Source organism: Hemiscyllium ocellatum, chromosome 21, assembly GCF_020745735.1.
Source record: "Hemiscyllium ocellatum isolate sHemOce1 chromosome 21, sHemOce1.pat.X.cur, whole genome shotgun sequence".
Classification (NCBI taxonomy): domain Eukaryota; kingdom Metazoa; phylum Chordata; class Chondrichthyes; order Orectolobiformes; family Hemiscylliidae; genus Hemiscyllium; species Hemiscyllium ocellatum.
This window is the reverse complement of record NC_083421.1, coordinates 4,874,664-4,889,300: the sequence shown is the minus strand read 5'-3', so window position 1 is coordinate 4,889,300 and position 14,637 is coordinate 4,874,664. Positions and strand designations below refer to the sequence as shown.

Genomic DNA, 14,637 nt, shown 5'->3' with positions numbered 1-14,637 from the left:
GGAGAAATGTGGAGTAAGAGTGGGGGAGATGAAATGGGGAGGCCAGGTTGGAAATGGGATGGTGAGGGTGACAGAGGGAGTTAACCCAGCTCCTGAGCTCAGGGCGCGGTGCCCTCCCCTTCTCTGAGGACCAGGACTTGGGGCTGAGTCTGTCTCTCTCCAGCTCAGCTTCTCCAACACACACACACACACAACAACATCGGTCACTCTGCTGCTCGGCACGCTTTAATCAACTTTTTATTGGTTACAAATGGAAGTGATGTGTACAGTCAGTGGGATGGTGCCTTTCTCACTGTCCCCTGAGTTGTGAGAAACATTGAAATGTTTCCCTGTAACCCCCTGTGGGATAAGGATGGACAAACCAGCGCTCCCCTCAGTGTGTTACCATAGCGACAGGCTGCTCCATCGCTGAAACACTGAACTGAAATGAGAAAATCCGGATGGTGTGATTAATGAGGGAATTTGATGGATGGATGGATTTGGGTGAAGGGATATTTCAGCACATTCTTCAGCTGCTGCCTGAACTTAGTCTGGGTCACGGCTTAAATCGCGGTGTTTGTGCAGCAACTGAGGAGCTGCAGCATGAAGCCCAATTCCCGCACAAAGGGATGGAGATACACAGACTCATACCCAATCCAATACATCCGGAACCATATAGAAAACAGCATTAACGTTGACCATAACAGGATGAAATTGGCCGAGATCACAAACAGTAAAATGATGGATTTTTTTCGGTTTCTCATTTCTGTGTCAGACTGAGCGTCCCCATTGGTGTGAGCGCGGAGTCTCCTGCGGGCTCTGCTGGTCACTAAAATGTGTCTGACGGTGACAACATTGAGCAGCAGAATCAGGAGAAATGGGACACCGGGGGTTAGAATGTGGTGGAGGAACTCGATTGTGACCCAGACACTGGAGGATAGAACAGCGTTTGTTACATCACAAAACCAGGGGGCGTTCCCCAGCCAATACCGAGCCGTGAGCATAAAATACCAGAAAATGTTCTTTAAACAGCTCAGCACAGTCACTGCTCCCAGAACCACAGCCGCCGTTTTCTCACTGCAATATTTACTTCTCAGCTTCTGGCAACAAATGGCCACAAACCGATCAAAGGTGAAAGTGACGGTGAACCAGACAGAGCAGTCAGTGGCTGCATAAAGCAGGACGGCGTGGATATTACACACGGGGACGGAGTACCACAGGAAATAAAACTGTTCCTCATAAACAATGGGAATGTGTCTCAGGATCAGGTCGAGGATAATGACCAGGAGATCCGCCGCTGCCATCGCCCCCAGGTAACGTCTGACACATGGAGACAATCCACAATCTTTATAAAGCAGGACGTAGATGGTCACTACGTTAACTGTGAGGAATGAAAACAAACCCATTATCCATCAGCCTGGAGGCAAAGGGACCCGTTTGATCGGGGACCCAGTGAGATTTTCAAATGTGTCCTTGTATTCAGGGATTTATTAAAATAATTGGAGCTGGAATAACAAATGGGAAGGTCAGAATTACTGACAAAAATGTGACATAAACCACAAGAAACCCTCCCTCCCCAAACACAGAGACACATCCATAAGGACAGATGGTTTCTGGAACATTCCCACACACTCGATCACTCGACAGCTGACACAGGTCACTCCTTCCCAGTTCCTAATACGGAGGGTGGAAACGTTGCTGTCCTGAAGGATTCTCTCCCAGTTTCCTGAAGACAAACGGAGTTTGGGAATTTCTGTATTTTGGTTTAAATTGTGGTCGACCCTGTGTCGTGAAGAAATGTAAACGCAGGGAAAACATATTCACTCCTTTAACTGCCTGAGGGGCCTTTGGAACAGTGTCTCCTTCTCCCTGGAACGGGATCTCTTCCCTCGGGATCTTTTCGTTTGTTTAATTCACTGACGTCCGGCCGTTCACAAACAAACAACATCAGGGACAGAACGTTCCGGGGAATGTCAGTTATAGAATGTCGGGGACAGCACGTTCCGGGGAATGTCAGTTATAGAATGTCGGGGACAGAACGTTCTGGGGAATGTCAGTTATAGAATGTCAGGGACAGAACGTCCGGGGAATGGCAGTTATAGAATGTCAGGGACAGAACGTTCGGGGAATGTCAGTTATAGAATGTCAGGGACAGAACGTTCCGGGGAATGTCAGTTATAGAATGTCGGGGACAGAACGTTCTGGGGAATGTCAGTTATAGAATGTCAGGGACAGAACGTTCCGGGGAATGGCAGTTATAGAATGTCAGGGACAGAACGTTCCGGGGAATGTCAGTTATAGAATGTCGGGGACGGAAACTTCCGGGAAACTCCGTGACCTGTCCATCACTTTTCACCCCTACCCACCCCACCAACATGATGTACTGTGCACAGGCTACATTTCTGTCCAGCACCGGGAGCTGTACATCCCACGTCATTTTATTATCCATAAACGGCAACCAGACTGTCTGACCAGCACAGAGACCTGTGCAGTGATCACCTGTGAATTAATCTGTAAACCGGGAGCAGTTACCCTCCCAGCATGTAGGGCTGTGTACCCCACCCCAGTGCATTGATCTGTAACCAGGAGCAGTTACTCACCCAGCATGTAGGGCTGTGTACAACACCCCAGTGCATTGATCTGTAACACTGTGTTAGATCCCTGCCCAGTGTGGGGAAACTTGCAGCCCATGTTGGAAGTGACAGGACGTGCAGCTCCCACCCATTTCCAGCTCCATTTCTCCATTGTGCCATGACAAGGGGGTGCTGTGGGTGTGAACATCACTGACAGAGGGAGATTGCGGGGGTATCAGTTTAAATATCACCACATGGGAGGGGTTTGGGGTATAGACTGACAGGGGGAGACTGAGAGACAGTGTCATGGAAGGATGTGTTACCAGGTTTCAGAACGCAGAATTCTCGACACTTCCATAACATCCTGTAACATGAGCCAGTGTTCCCAGGAAACATGGGAAAAGGGACATTGGTGTGAGGTCAGATGAAACAACAGCTGCTGTTTGGTTTGGAAATTACGTTTATGTAATTTTAATAAGTGTCTTATTGAAACAGTATATTGCTGTAGAGTTGGAGTAGGGTAATAAGCAGTTAAGAGAAAGAGGGTCCCAGAGTTGTGAATAGTTGATGTAAAATGTTCACTTTCAGAGTTAAAAAAAATACATTGATATTTTTTGTTTAAACACTGGAACTTGGGAGTTCTCTATCACTCATATTTCAACAGTTTACAAGCTAAATTGAGCATTTCTTTATGTTTAGTTTAAGTTACCAGATGAGCTTCATGCCGTGTGTGTATCTGTGTGTCTGTGTGTGGGGCAGGTCTGGCTGTGTCTGTGGTGCTGAAAGTGATGCAATGCCACCCTCTGCTGGCCTCCCCACGCCACTGCACAGGCATTGGCAGAGGGTGAAAACCAACAGGGCTACATTCAGAGAGGGGGAGGGGGAGGGAGAGGGCAGCTGCTCACAGCACCATCCAAACTGACGCTTATCCATGTACTGATCTAAATGTCCTTTAAAAATTGTAACTGTCCCTATTTTCACCAGTTCCTCTGGAAGTTTATTCCACACACAAGCCAGCTTCTATCTAAAATAATTACCTCTCCTGACTTTTGTAAATCTTTTTCCTCACGCCTCAAAATATCCCTCAGTTTTGAATCCCCAAATCTAGGGAAAAGACATCAGCCCTTCAGCTTATCTGTACCCCTCATCATTTTATAAACCTCTGTAAAGTTACCCCTCCATCTCATACTCTCCAGTGAAAAATGTCCCAGCCTATTCAGCCTCTCCTTATAGCTCAATTCCTCCTTTCCCAGCAACATCCAGGTTAAACTCTTCTGAACCCTCTCCAGCTTAATAATATCATGGTCAATAATATCAAAGTGAATAGTCAAGGTATTTTCTAAGGGGATGGGGGAGTCCAAAACTAGAGGGCATAGGCTTAAGGTGAGAGGGTAACATTTAAAAGTGACCTAAGGGGCAGCTGTTTCACCCAGAGGGTGGTGTGCCTATGGAATGAGAGGGCAGGATGCCCCGACTGGACACAGTATTCCAGAAGAGGTCTCACCAATGTCCTGTACAACCACAACATGACGTCCCAATTCCGATACTCAAAGGTCTGACCTATGAAGACAAGTGTGTTAAACACCTTCTTAGCCACTTTCTATATGAGATGCAAATTTTGAAGAATTAAAGCTGACGGCCTAGGTTTCTGTACTACAACACCACCAAAAGACCCTACTTTTAATTGTATAGGTCCTGTTCTTGTTTGATTTACCAAATCCAATGCCTGGCATTAATCCAGACTATCCTCCATCTGCCACCCCTCAGCCCAGTGTGTGATATGACTGCCACCTCCCCCTCCCCCTTCAATTTTAAAATGCCCACCCCTCTCCAGGAGGCCTGCACACTCCGGCCTTGAGTTTCACAAAGACTCTGACCTTGGGTTGCCTTGTGTGGTTAGAGGGAGGAGGGATGGATTGCAAACACAGTCAGTGGGGAGGAGAGGCTGGACAGTAATCAGCGGCCTGGTGTCATTTCATGGTTTTAGGCAGAGGGCAGACACACATTAGAGTGGGTAAGATTGATCGGTGTTTTGGGGTCAGAAATTAAGCTCTTCCTTCGCCTCTGGTGTTCAGTAATAAATATCTATTTGAGACCCATCATTGGGCAGAGTGTTTCTGCAGGATTTGTTTCCCTAATATTGCAGACTACAGATAATAGCGATTAAAGATGTTCATAGTTAATTTCAATATTCAGCAAGTACACTCAATATCCTACAGTTGAGACAAATATCTTGCATTTGTTTAATAATACAAAGTGTTTTTTGTAATTCAGTAATAGTAACCTGATTATAATCAATCCACACTGAGCTGGAAGCGGGCACTAAAATATGACCCAAAATCTGGGTATGGTAGTATAGTGGGCAGTGTCCGTGTCTCTGAGCCAGAGCTCTGGTTTGATTCCAATTCCTGAACTTGTGTGGTAGTGTTCCTAGCTGTGGACCAGAAGGTGTGGATTCATGTCCTGCCTGGTGCAGAGGTATGTCACAGCATGTCATAACAGGCTGATGAACAAACACACAGGAGAATAATGTTACAGCTTTATGGGTATTGCCGAGTGGTGCTCGTGTCCCTACCTCCGGGCACAAAGGTCTAGGTGTAAATCCCACAGAAGTGTCTCATAATATATCTGAACAAACTGATTAAACTGGTTTTGGAATTGTGACTTGATGGGGAAGGAAGAGGTGTCGGTGTTGAATTTCAGCATTTCGGCCCGGGATTATTGAAAGTACAGCCATTCGTGTTGATTGGAGTCACATTTCGCAGCAGTAAAGGTTTATAAAATCAGAACGGTCATGGATAGGGTTTGTAGTCAAGGTTTTTCCCCAGGTTAGGGGCGTCCAAAACTAGAGGACATTGGTGGAAAGTGAGAGGGGAAAGATTTTGAAGAGGCCTAAGGGGAACCTTTTCACACGGAGAGTGGTGTGCGTATGGAATGATCTGCCAGAGGAAGTGATGGAGGCTGGGTACAACTACAGCATGTAAAAGGCATCTGGATGCTGACAGACCTGCTGAGCTTTTCCAGCAATTTCTGTATTTCTTTTAAAAATGCATTCATTTTAACACACGTATTCTGAATAAATTAGACATTTTTATGTTGTAATGAAGCAGGAACATAAAAACATATCTTCGAATCGACCGAGACCATTTTCTGCTCAGGGTATGGCTCTGTGTATGACAGTAGCAATGATGCACCGACATGGAACAGGGAATATGATGGAGACATAGTTTGGACAATGTACATGGGATAATATCTGGACAAAGTTCTTTCAGGTTACAATTGCAGAGAGTGTGTGTGTGTGTGTGTGTGTGTGTTTACAAAGGGGAATATTGATTATATATTTGCAATACCCAAACAGTTTGCCATTCATCTTTCCATCATAGTTGGAGTAACATTGTTCTGGATCATAAATGTGCTATTTGAGCAGATTAAAGAAACTAGCCTGACTTGTTCCTAAAACTGACCCTGACCCAGTCTGAGACTGATATCATCAGCCATATCACTGACCTGGTTACATTTAACATTTGTTGTGAGCAGTGGGGGGGGGGGGGGGGACTAGAAAGGAAACAGTGACTCAAAAAGCCGGGGAACTACAGACCGGTGAGCCTGATGTCAGTGGTGGGTGAGTTGTTGGAGGGGATTCTGAGGGATAGCATTTACATACATTTGGGAAGGTAAGGGCTGATCAGGGTAGACAACGTGGCTTTCTGCATGGGCAATCATGTCTCATTAATTTGGTTGAGTTTATTGAAGAGGTGACAAAGAAGATTGATGAAGGCAGCTTGGTTGACATTGTCTATATGGAATTCAGCAAGGTGTTCATTTAAGTAACAAAGAACAAAGAAAATTTCCAGCCCAGGAACAGGCCCTTCGCCCTCCAAGACTGAGCCGATCCAAATGTACTGTTTAAATCTGTCGGTCAATTCCTAAGCATCTGTATCCCTCTGCTCCCCACCTACTCCTCTGCTCCCCACCTACTCATGCATCTGTCTAGACGCACCTTAAATGAATCTGTCGTGCCTGCCTCTACCACCTCTGCTAGCAACGCATTCCAAACGCCCACCGCCCTCTGTGTAAAGTACTTACCGCGTGTATCCCCCTTAAACCTTCCACCTCTCACCTTGAAAGCATGACCTCTCGTTATTGAATCCTTCAACCTGGGAAAAAGCTTCTCTCTGTCCACCCTCTCTATAACTTTCATGATTTTGCAAACCTCAATAAGTTTCCTCCCCCGAATCTTCTTTTTTCTAGTGAAAATAAACCTAACCTACTCAGCCTCTCTTCATAGCTAGTATTTAGTTCTAATTGGTAGACAGATGAGTAAGTTTCAGTCACATGGGATACAGAGGAAGCTCGTCACAACTGGCTTGAAGGAAGAGGGGTATTTTTCAGACTGGAGGCTTGTGAGCAGCAGTGTGCTGTAAGAATCAGGACTGAGTTCACTGCATTTCATCATTTATGTCAAGGATTTAGATGTGAATATTGGGGCCAGAGTTAGTAAGTTTACAGATGACATCAGAAAGGTGGTGTAGTAGATTATCTCAGAGTACAACAAGACCACAAATAGATGGGACAAAGGGGCAAGGAGGGACAGATGAAGTTTTATTTAGATAAAGACGAGGTTTTGTATTTTGTGAACGCAAATCAGGGCAGAAGTTATACACTTAATGGTCAGGTCCTGGGGAGTGTTGAGTAACAAACGGACATAGGGCTGCAGGTACGTTGTTCCTTGAAAGTGGAGTCGCAGGTAGACAGACTGGTGCAGAACACATTTGGCACATTTGCCTTCATCAGTCAGAGCGTTGAGTATAGGAGTTGTGGTGGCATGTTGCATCTGTACAGGATGTTGGTGAGGCCACTTTAAGAATACTGCGTACAACTCGGTTGTATGCAGAAATGACTTACACAGATGTCCCAGGACTGGAGGTTTGAGCTTTCGGGAGAGGTTGATTAGGTTGAGGTGTTTCCCCCTGGAGTGTCAGAGGTTGAGGGGTTACATTATAGAGGTTTATAAAACCAGCAGGGGCATGGATATTCTGAACAGCCATGTTCTGCTCCCCAGGATAGGGGAGTCCAGAACAGGAGAATATAGGTTGGAGGGAAGAGGGAGAATGATTTAGAAAGGACTGAAGATAAATGTTTCACACACAGAGTGGTGTGTGTTCAGAAAGTGCTGTCAGAGGAAGTGGTGAAGGACGTTACAATCGCACATTTAAAAAGTATCTGAAAGACGAGGGATATCGGCCAAATGCTGCCAAATGGGACTGGATCAGATTTGATATCTGATCGGAGTGAACAGATTGGATTAACGGGTCTGTTTCCATTCTGTATGACGCTTTGATTCTATCAGAGGAACAACGAATAATTCTGAATGGACCTTTCAAGTGGGAATCCTCTTCACTGGAAGTTTATCGTGCCTCTATGTTCACATTGGTTGAAAGCTGCATTAGGTAAATATTTGACAGAGAACTGAGTCATGCATAATGGGACACAGACAGGAAAGTGGGGCTGAGACCACAACCTGATCAGCCATAATCTTAGTGTCTGTTGGAGAATTTTCAAAGTATCTAATGACCCACTCCTGTCCCTCAATCCCGTGTTCCTGTGTTCCATTCAGGCCATTAAACCTGTTAGGCAGGAGCATTTAGAGACTACTTACTTCTATAACCTGGTGCACAGAAACAGAGGAGATCTTTCGGCCCTTCAAGATTGTCCCACACGCTTTGATGTGATTTGAGAAATGTAATTGTAAAACCCAGCCTGGGTATGAAAGAGGCCTCTCATCTCTCTTCACAGAGCTTCCCCTCTTTGAAACGTGTGCTCCATTTGTTGGTCATGTTGTCGACCCAAATTCACTATGAATATACCCGCCATACCTCACCCAGCGATGGCTCACAAAATCCTCTGGTCTCCCTGGCGGCAACATTCAAAAACAGAACATTCATGAAAATAATACCCACTAACTCTCCAATAACAGAATGTGAGAACATCAGACACAGGGGCAGGTCATTCACTCCCCAAACCTGCCTTGCCCTTCACTAAGATTGTGGCTGATCTGTTCTCGGTCTGAAATCCTCTTTCATACCCAATTCTTCATCGCCCTCACCTCTCTGACAGGTCAATACCCATCTACCTCCTCTTCAAATACTTTCAGTCATCGAGCTCCCCGAACACTCTTGAGAAGAGAAATCCTGACATTCAATGCCACCTGTTTGAAGAAAACCCTTGCTGCTCCTATATCATGGCCTATTGATATGAACAAAAGAGGTTGACACAAGGGGTCAGGTAAAAATGACTGGCCCTGATATCAAAGCAATGGCTAACTTCTGTTGACATCAAGGAGCTTAACAATCTGAACTTAATGGGAATCAGAGTAAAGTCTCCAGTGTTTGGAATCAAACATGACACAAAGGAAGTTGTTCATCATCTCAGTCCTGGGTCACCTCTGTGGGAGATCATCAGGGTAACTTCCTCTTCACAAACATCTTCAGCTGCTTCATCAATGTCTCCCCGCCCCCACCCTCACCACCATAAGATCAGAAGTGGGGTTGGTCACTGAGGATTCCACAATGTTCAGGACATTTTATCCCCCATCAGCTCCTGAACTGGACTGTGTCCATGTGCAGGAAGACCAGACTCCATTGAGACTTGTGCTGTTAACGTGTCTGTAACATTCATGTAACAGCACTGCCTGACACTGCACATTGCCACAGTAAAACAAGAGTTCATTCCACACCTCACGCTGGTTTCACAGGAATATGAGGAAGCCATTCAGCCCATTGACACTATTGGAGAAAAATAGGGACAGCCCATTCAGTGCCTCCAGCCTATTACTCGGGAAGAGAAGGATTCTAATGTGATGGACCACACCAGAGCCCCTTGAAAATAGTTGAAGGCAGTAGCCTAGATTCTTACGTTTTCTTATTTTAAAGGAAATGTATAGTGTCTGTTCCAGATGCAATGTGACTGGTCAAACTACTCGGTGGTGAGCAAAATACCATTTATTTAAACACGGAAGATGAAATAAAACCAAAGAAAGAGAAATTTAGCATAACATAATTCTATTGGACAGCTTAACAGAATAATAGAACTAGGAGCTATTACTAATGAACTAGTCCAACATAGGAAATTCCAATAACCACAAAAGGAAAATGCAGGAATAGAAAACAGCATCTAGAGAAAATTCAGAGAGTGTAGCAGCCAGGAGACATTCTGTGAAACTTCCAACTCGGTGGAGACCCTATAATTTTTTATGTTACTGAGAAACCAAAACCCAGTGATCCTAATCTGTGAGAGCTGGCCACACCCATTCACTGCATTAAAATAAACCTAAGGCCTCCCTCGCTGTTTACTCAAGTGGTCTTAACTAGCCAGCTTCGTAACGATCGTTCTATATCTCTCTTAAAAGAAACCAGGATAAAAAAGCCTCTTAAAACTACAGCATCATCACACTTGTCAACACATCGAGCTGTCATACAGGAACCAGGGGCAACACAATCAGGCCCTTGGCCCTGTCCAGTCGAACAGGAAGAAGCCAGTCAGTCCCTTCAGTCACTTACACAGGAACAGTAGGAGGCCATTCCCACCTCAATGCACTTACACAGGGGCAGAATGAGGTAATTGATGCTGATTCCTGATGAATGTCTTATGCCCAAAACGTCGGTTCTCCTGCCTCTCGGATGCTGCCTGACCTGCTGTACGTTTCCAACAATCGACTCTCTACTCTGATCTCCAGTATCGGCAGTCTGAGCTGTCTCCTAATTGATGCTCCAACATGATAAACAATTGGAGCAGAGGCTGAACAGACAGACTGCTCCACGTTGTTCCTCATGGCTCTGTTGCTCATGATACGCATGTGGGACTTTAATTTGGTTTTCTCGCGGTGAGGAGGGAAGCCATATATCTTGTGTGAAGTCTCAAGAAGGCACCTTCCATCTCCGAGAAGCCAGCCTGGTGTTTTCTGTGTAAGGTGGAAGCTGATGGGAATGGCTACCTGTTTCAGATGGAAGGTACTGTGGCTGCTGTTGGGGATTGTGAGTAATCTGACGATAGAACAGGTTCACACGTCGACTACACAATAACGTGGGGAGAGTTAATGTAGGTATATAAACTATTAGGAAAGACACGTTGGACTGATGGATGGACTCTCTAAGTTCAAATAATGCTGATCTTGTTCATATTGATCTTGTCCAGTGCATGTCCTGTTCAGTGTAACCGTTATGCCATACTCTGTCCTAATCTATTTCCACCCTATGATCTGTCTTGCCATGCTTACTATAATCTGCCTCCACTGCTCATAAATAAAGTGTTTCCCTGTACTGAGGTACACGTGGCAATTAATCATACCAATCAATCCTGGGTAAAGTATGGAATTTCTCTCCCTGTCAATGTCTGTTTGCAAATAAGTGATCGCTACCACTCCTCGTGTTTCAGCATCACCATTTCGTCTCTCAGCTCGACAGATTAAACACTCAGCCTCTTCACTCTATTCTCATGATACCATCACCCGTGTCTGTGGTAAGGAGATCATTCATTACAAAGGTGATCAAATCTGTACAGAGTGCCCCAAATACTCTCTCAGCAAGGCTCCACAACAGCAGGAAGATGGCTTTACTTATGTACTGGAATCATCTTACAATGAAGGACAGCACAACATTGACTGCGCCCCTTACTTACACAGGGTTTGATTCAGAGCGGTCAGCATAGACTTGTGAGTGGGAGATAATGCTTCCCAAATTTGTTAGAGTTCATTGATGAAGTGACCAGGAAGGTTGATGAGGACAGAGCACTAGACGTAGTCTCTATGGATTTCAGTCAGGCCTGTAACGTCCCACACGGCAGGCTGCTCTGGTTGGTTATATTGCATGGAATGCTGGGGGAACAGGCCAATTGGATGCACAGTTGGCTTGATGGTAGGAAGCAGAGGGTTTACTGGAAGGATGATAGTCAAACTGGAGGCTGGGTCCATTGCTGTGTGTTATCTATGATTTGGTTGAGAATGTACAAGGCATGATTAGTAAGTTTACAGATGGCACTAAAATAAGTAGTATCGTGATCAGTGAGGAAGTTTATCACAAATTGCAGCAGGATTTTAATCAGGTGGGGAAACGGGCCGAGAAATGATAAATGGAATGTGTGAGGTCTTGCCTTTTGGAAACCGAAATCAAGGTAGGAGTTTCATGTTGAATGGGAGGGCCTTAAAGTGTGTCGTGGGAAGAATGACCATTGGGTTCAGGTGCACGGTTCTCTGCGAGTGGAGTCACAGGTAGACAGGGCAGCGAGGAAGTCTTTTGGCACACTGGCCTTCATCAGGCAGGACATTGAGTATAGAAGTTGGGAATTTATGTTGCAATTACACAGGACTTTGGTAAGGCCGCACTTGGAGTATTGTGATCAGTTTTGTCACCTTGTTATAGGGAGGATATTATTAAATTAGAAAGAGTGCATAAGAAGTTTATAAGGATGTTGTCAGGACCCAGTGGTCTGAGTTATAGGGAGAGGTTGAACAAACTAGGACATTTTGTTTAGAGTGTAGGAGACTGAGGGGGGACCTTATACAGCTGTATAAGATCATGAGGGATATGGATAGGGTGAATGCTCTCAGCCTTTTTCCAAGGTTTAGAGAATCGAGAATAGAGGGGATGAGTTTAAGGTTAGAGGGGAAGGAATAAAAGAGAAACTGAGGGGCCACTTCTTTCCACAGAGGCTGGTACATGAATGAGTTGCAAGCAGATGTAATTGAGGGGGGTACATTAACAACATTTCAAAAGCATTTGGATAAATATGTGGATAGGAAAGGACTAGAAGGATATGAGCCAACTGCAGGGAAATGGGGTTAGTGTGGAGTGACATTTACAAGGTGGGGTCGAACCCTTCTGTTAATTAAAACCAAACACCCAGAAAAGCTCGCCTCACCTCGTAATCTGTTAAAATATGAGCGACACAGATCCCCTACATTCCACTTTTTTTTAAAAAAACAGCAAGTCAGTTTCTTAACTTTAATAGTGAACACTAAACAACAAATATTCACAAATACAAGCCTCTCTGTTTCTTAACTACTTACTATCTGACTCCAACTCTGTAAAAATATGTTATTCCAACAACCCACATCTTAAACATTACAATCTCAAGACCACACAGTCTCTATCTTCCCCGCTGCTTTCACTCTTCCAGCTGCTGATCTCCCTGGGTCATTTTTTTTAACTGCAAGTAGGTTTTACATGAACATGTATCTTTCATAGAGAGTGTTTGAGTTGGCCAGTTAGCACTCCTGCTCTACAGCAGTTACTCTGCTGTTGGATTGCAGTGGCTCTCCCTCTAGTGTTCAAATGCTGGGTTTATACACTCCCCATGATACAACAATTCTCATAATGTGATTGCTTTCCAGGTTTCCAAACAATAATATTCAAATTCCATTGGCGTCTGGTATAGGGAGCGTTATTCAAACTCTTTGGTTGTATTTGGATTGTTGTCAAAGTAGCAACCAAAACTCCGGATTGTCATTGTTGTCTACAACCATCTGCGACAATTTGTCATGTAACCATTCAAATGTTGTCAGGCCAGTACGAAATTCAATCATTCTTTTTCTATAATTGAAATTTTATATATTTTTTTCTGGTGGATATTGAGTTTTTTCGACAAGTAGCCAAATGGCCATTCAATTCCATCATCAACTTTCTGTGTCAACACATCTCCGACCCCTATATCCCAAGCATCATACACAATTTTCAAAGGGTTTCAAAATATTTGGTGTAGCTAAATCTGGTGCGGGGTGGAAGGGAGCTTGGAAGGCGATCAGTAGATGCAGGTGATAACTGATGGTGAAAGGTCGGAGAGGAGGGTGAAGTGGATAGGTGGTAGGACAGCTGGAACCCTCAAACTATACAGCATCAACGTTGACTTCACCAATTTCCAAATCTCCCCTCCCCCAGCCTCAACCCAGATTCAACCGTTCAACTAAGCACTACCCTCTTGAACTGTGCTAACTGTCCATCTTCCTTTCCACCTATCCACTCCACCCTCCCCTCCGACATATCACAATAATTCCCATTTATATCTTCCTATCTCCCTCCCAATGACCCTCACACCAGTCCATCTCCTACCCTCCGATTTCTCTTTTAGCCTCTTGTTCCCCCCGCCACATTCCTGACGATGGGTCGATTCCTGATGTGTCGATTGTCCTGCTCTTCGAATGCTGCCTGATCTGTTGTGCCTTTCCGACCCCTCAGTTCTCAACTATTAGAGACTGAGCAGCTCCCGTATCTTGGAAAATTATAACTACTTGTCCTCCCCCTACATCCCGTTTTTCCTTAGTGAGGTTTATCTACGGAGGCAAATTCTTTATACAGACCAGGCACTGCCTCCATACCCAGCCCCTGCCTGGGCAGTGCACTCTCCTGCAGCTCCTCGGCTCCACTTCGGGTCTCCTTTAACATGTTCACTAATACCACTGGCTTAAACTCTTTTACCACATCTTTTCCCAAAGTGTCTTCCTTCAATGCCAAGCACGGTATGTCCCAGCTTACTGCAGTGAAAACACCTTTTCACAGTGCCCTTCTTAAACCATCGGCACTGTAATTTTCATGTGTTCCACCACATGATTGTAAGAACAACTGAGGCCTCTCACTTCCTTTCAACCCCTTGGACCTGTTTTTTCATCTGTGGTAAACTATTGCCAGTGTGCCTTTCTCTATGTTTTGCAGTGCAGGATCTCCCCTTCTCCCAATTTTTATCACCCACAAGATGAAATCCTCCCAGAAGCTAAATTTCATCTCATGCACCAAAGCATCTCATCTGCCCTTTCTGCTACGCTTCTCACTTCTTGAACTTTCTGTTCATTCACATGAATTCTTACCATCTCTGGAAGTGAGTCTCTAAACTCCTCCCTTCGAGCCTCACATGTCTTATCCATTTTTAAGGCCTGCATCCTTCTATCAAAATGACTGTGTTTAATTCTTTCAAACTCAATATAAGTCTGACCTGGTTCTGTCTCTACATTTCTGAACTGCTGTCTATATTCTTCTTGTACGAATTCATAAGCACTCAAAATAACCTGTTTGACATCTGCATAATCTCTTGCTCCCTC

At 44.8% G+C, this 14,637-nt stretch overlaps 1 long non-coding RNA gene across 1 annotated transcript in view; it reads left to right on the top strand.

Annotated features, from left to right (window-relative positions):
• Nucleotides 1-1,407, top strand: part of LOC132825984 (uncharacterized) — a 65,201-nt gene extending 63,794 nt beyond the window's left edge. The window contains exon 5 of the long non-coding RNA XR_009645836.1: nt 1,077-1,407. This is a non-coding gene — a long non-coding RNA (uncharacterized LOC132825984). The remainder of the gene's footprint in view (nt 1-1,076) is intronic.
• The last annotated feature ends 13,230 nt before the right edge of the window (nt 1,408-14,637 follow it).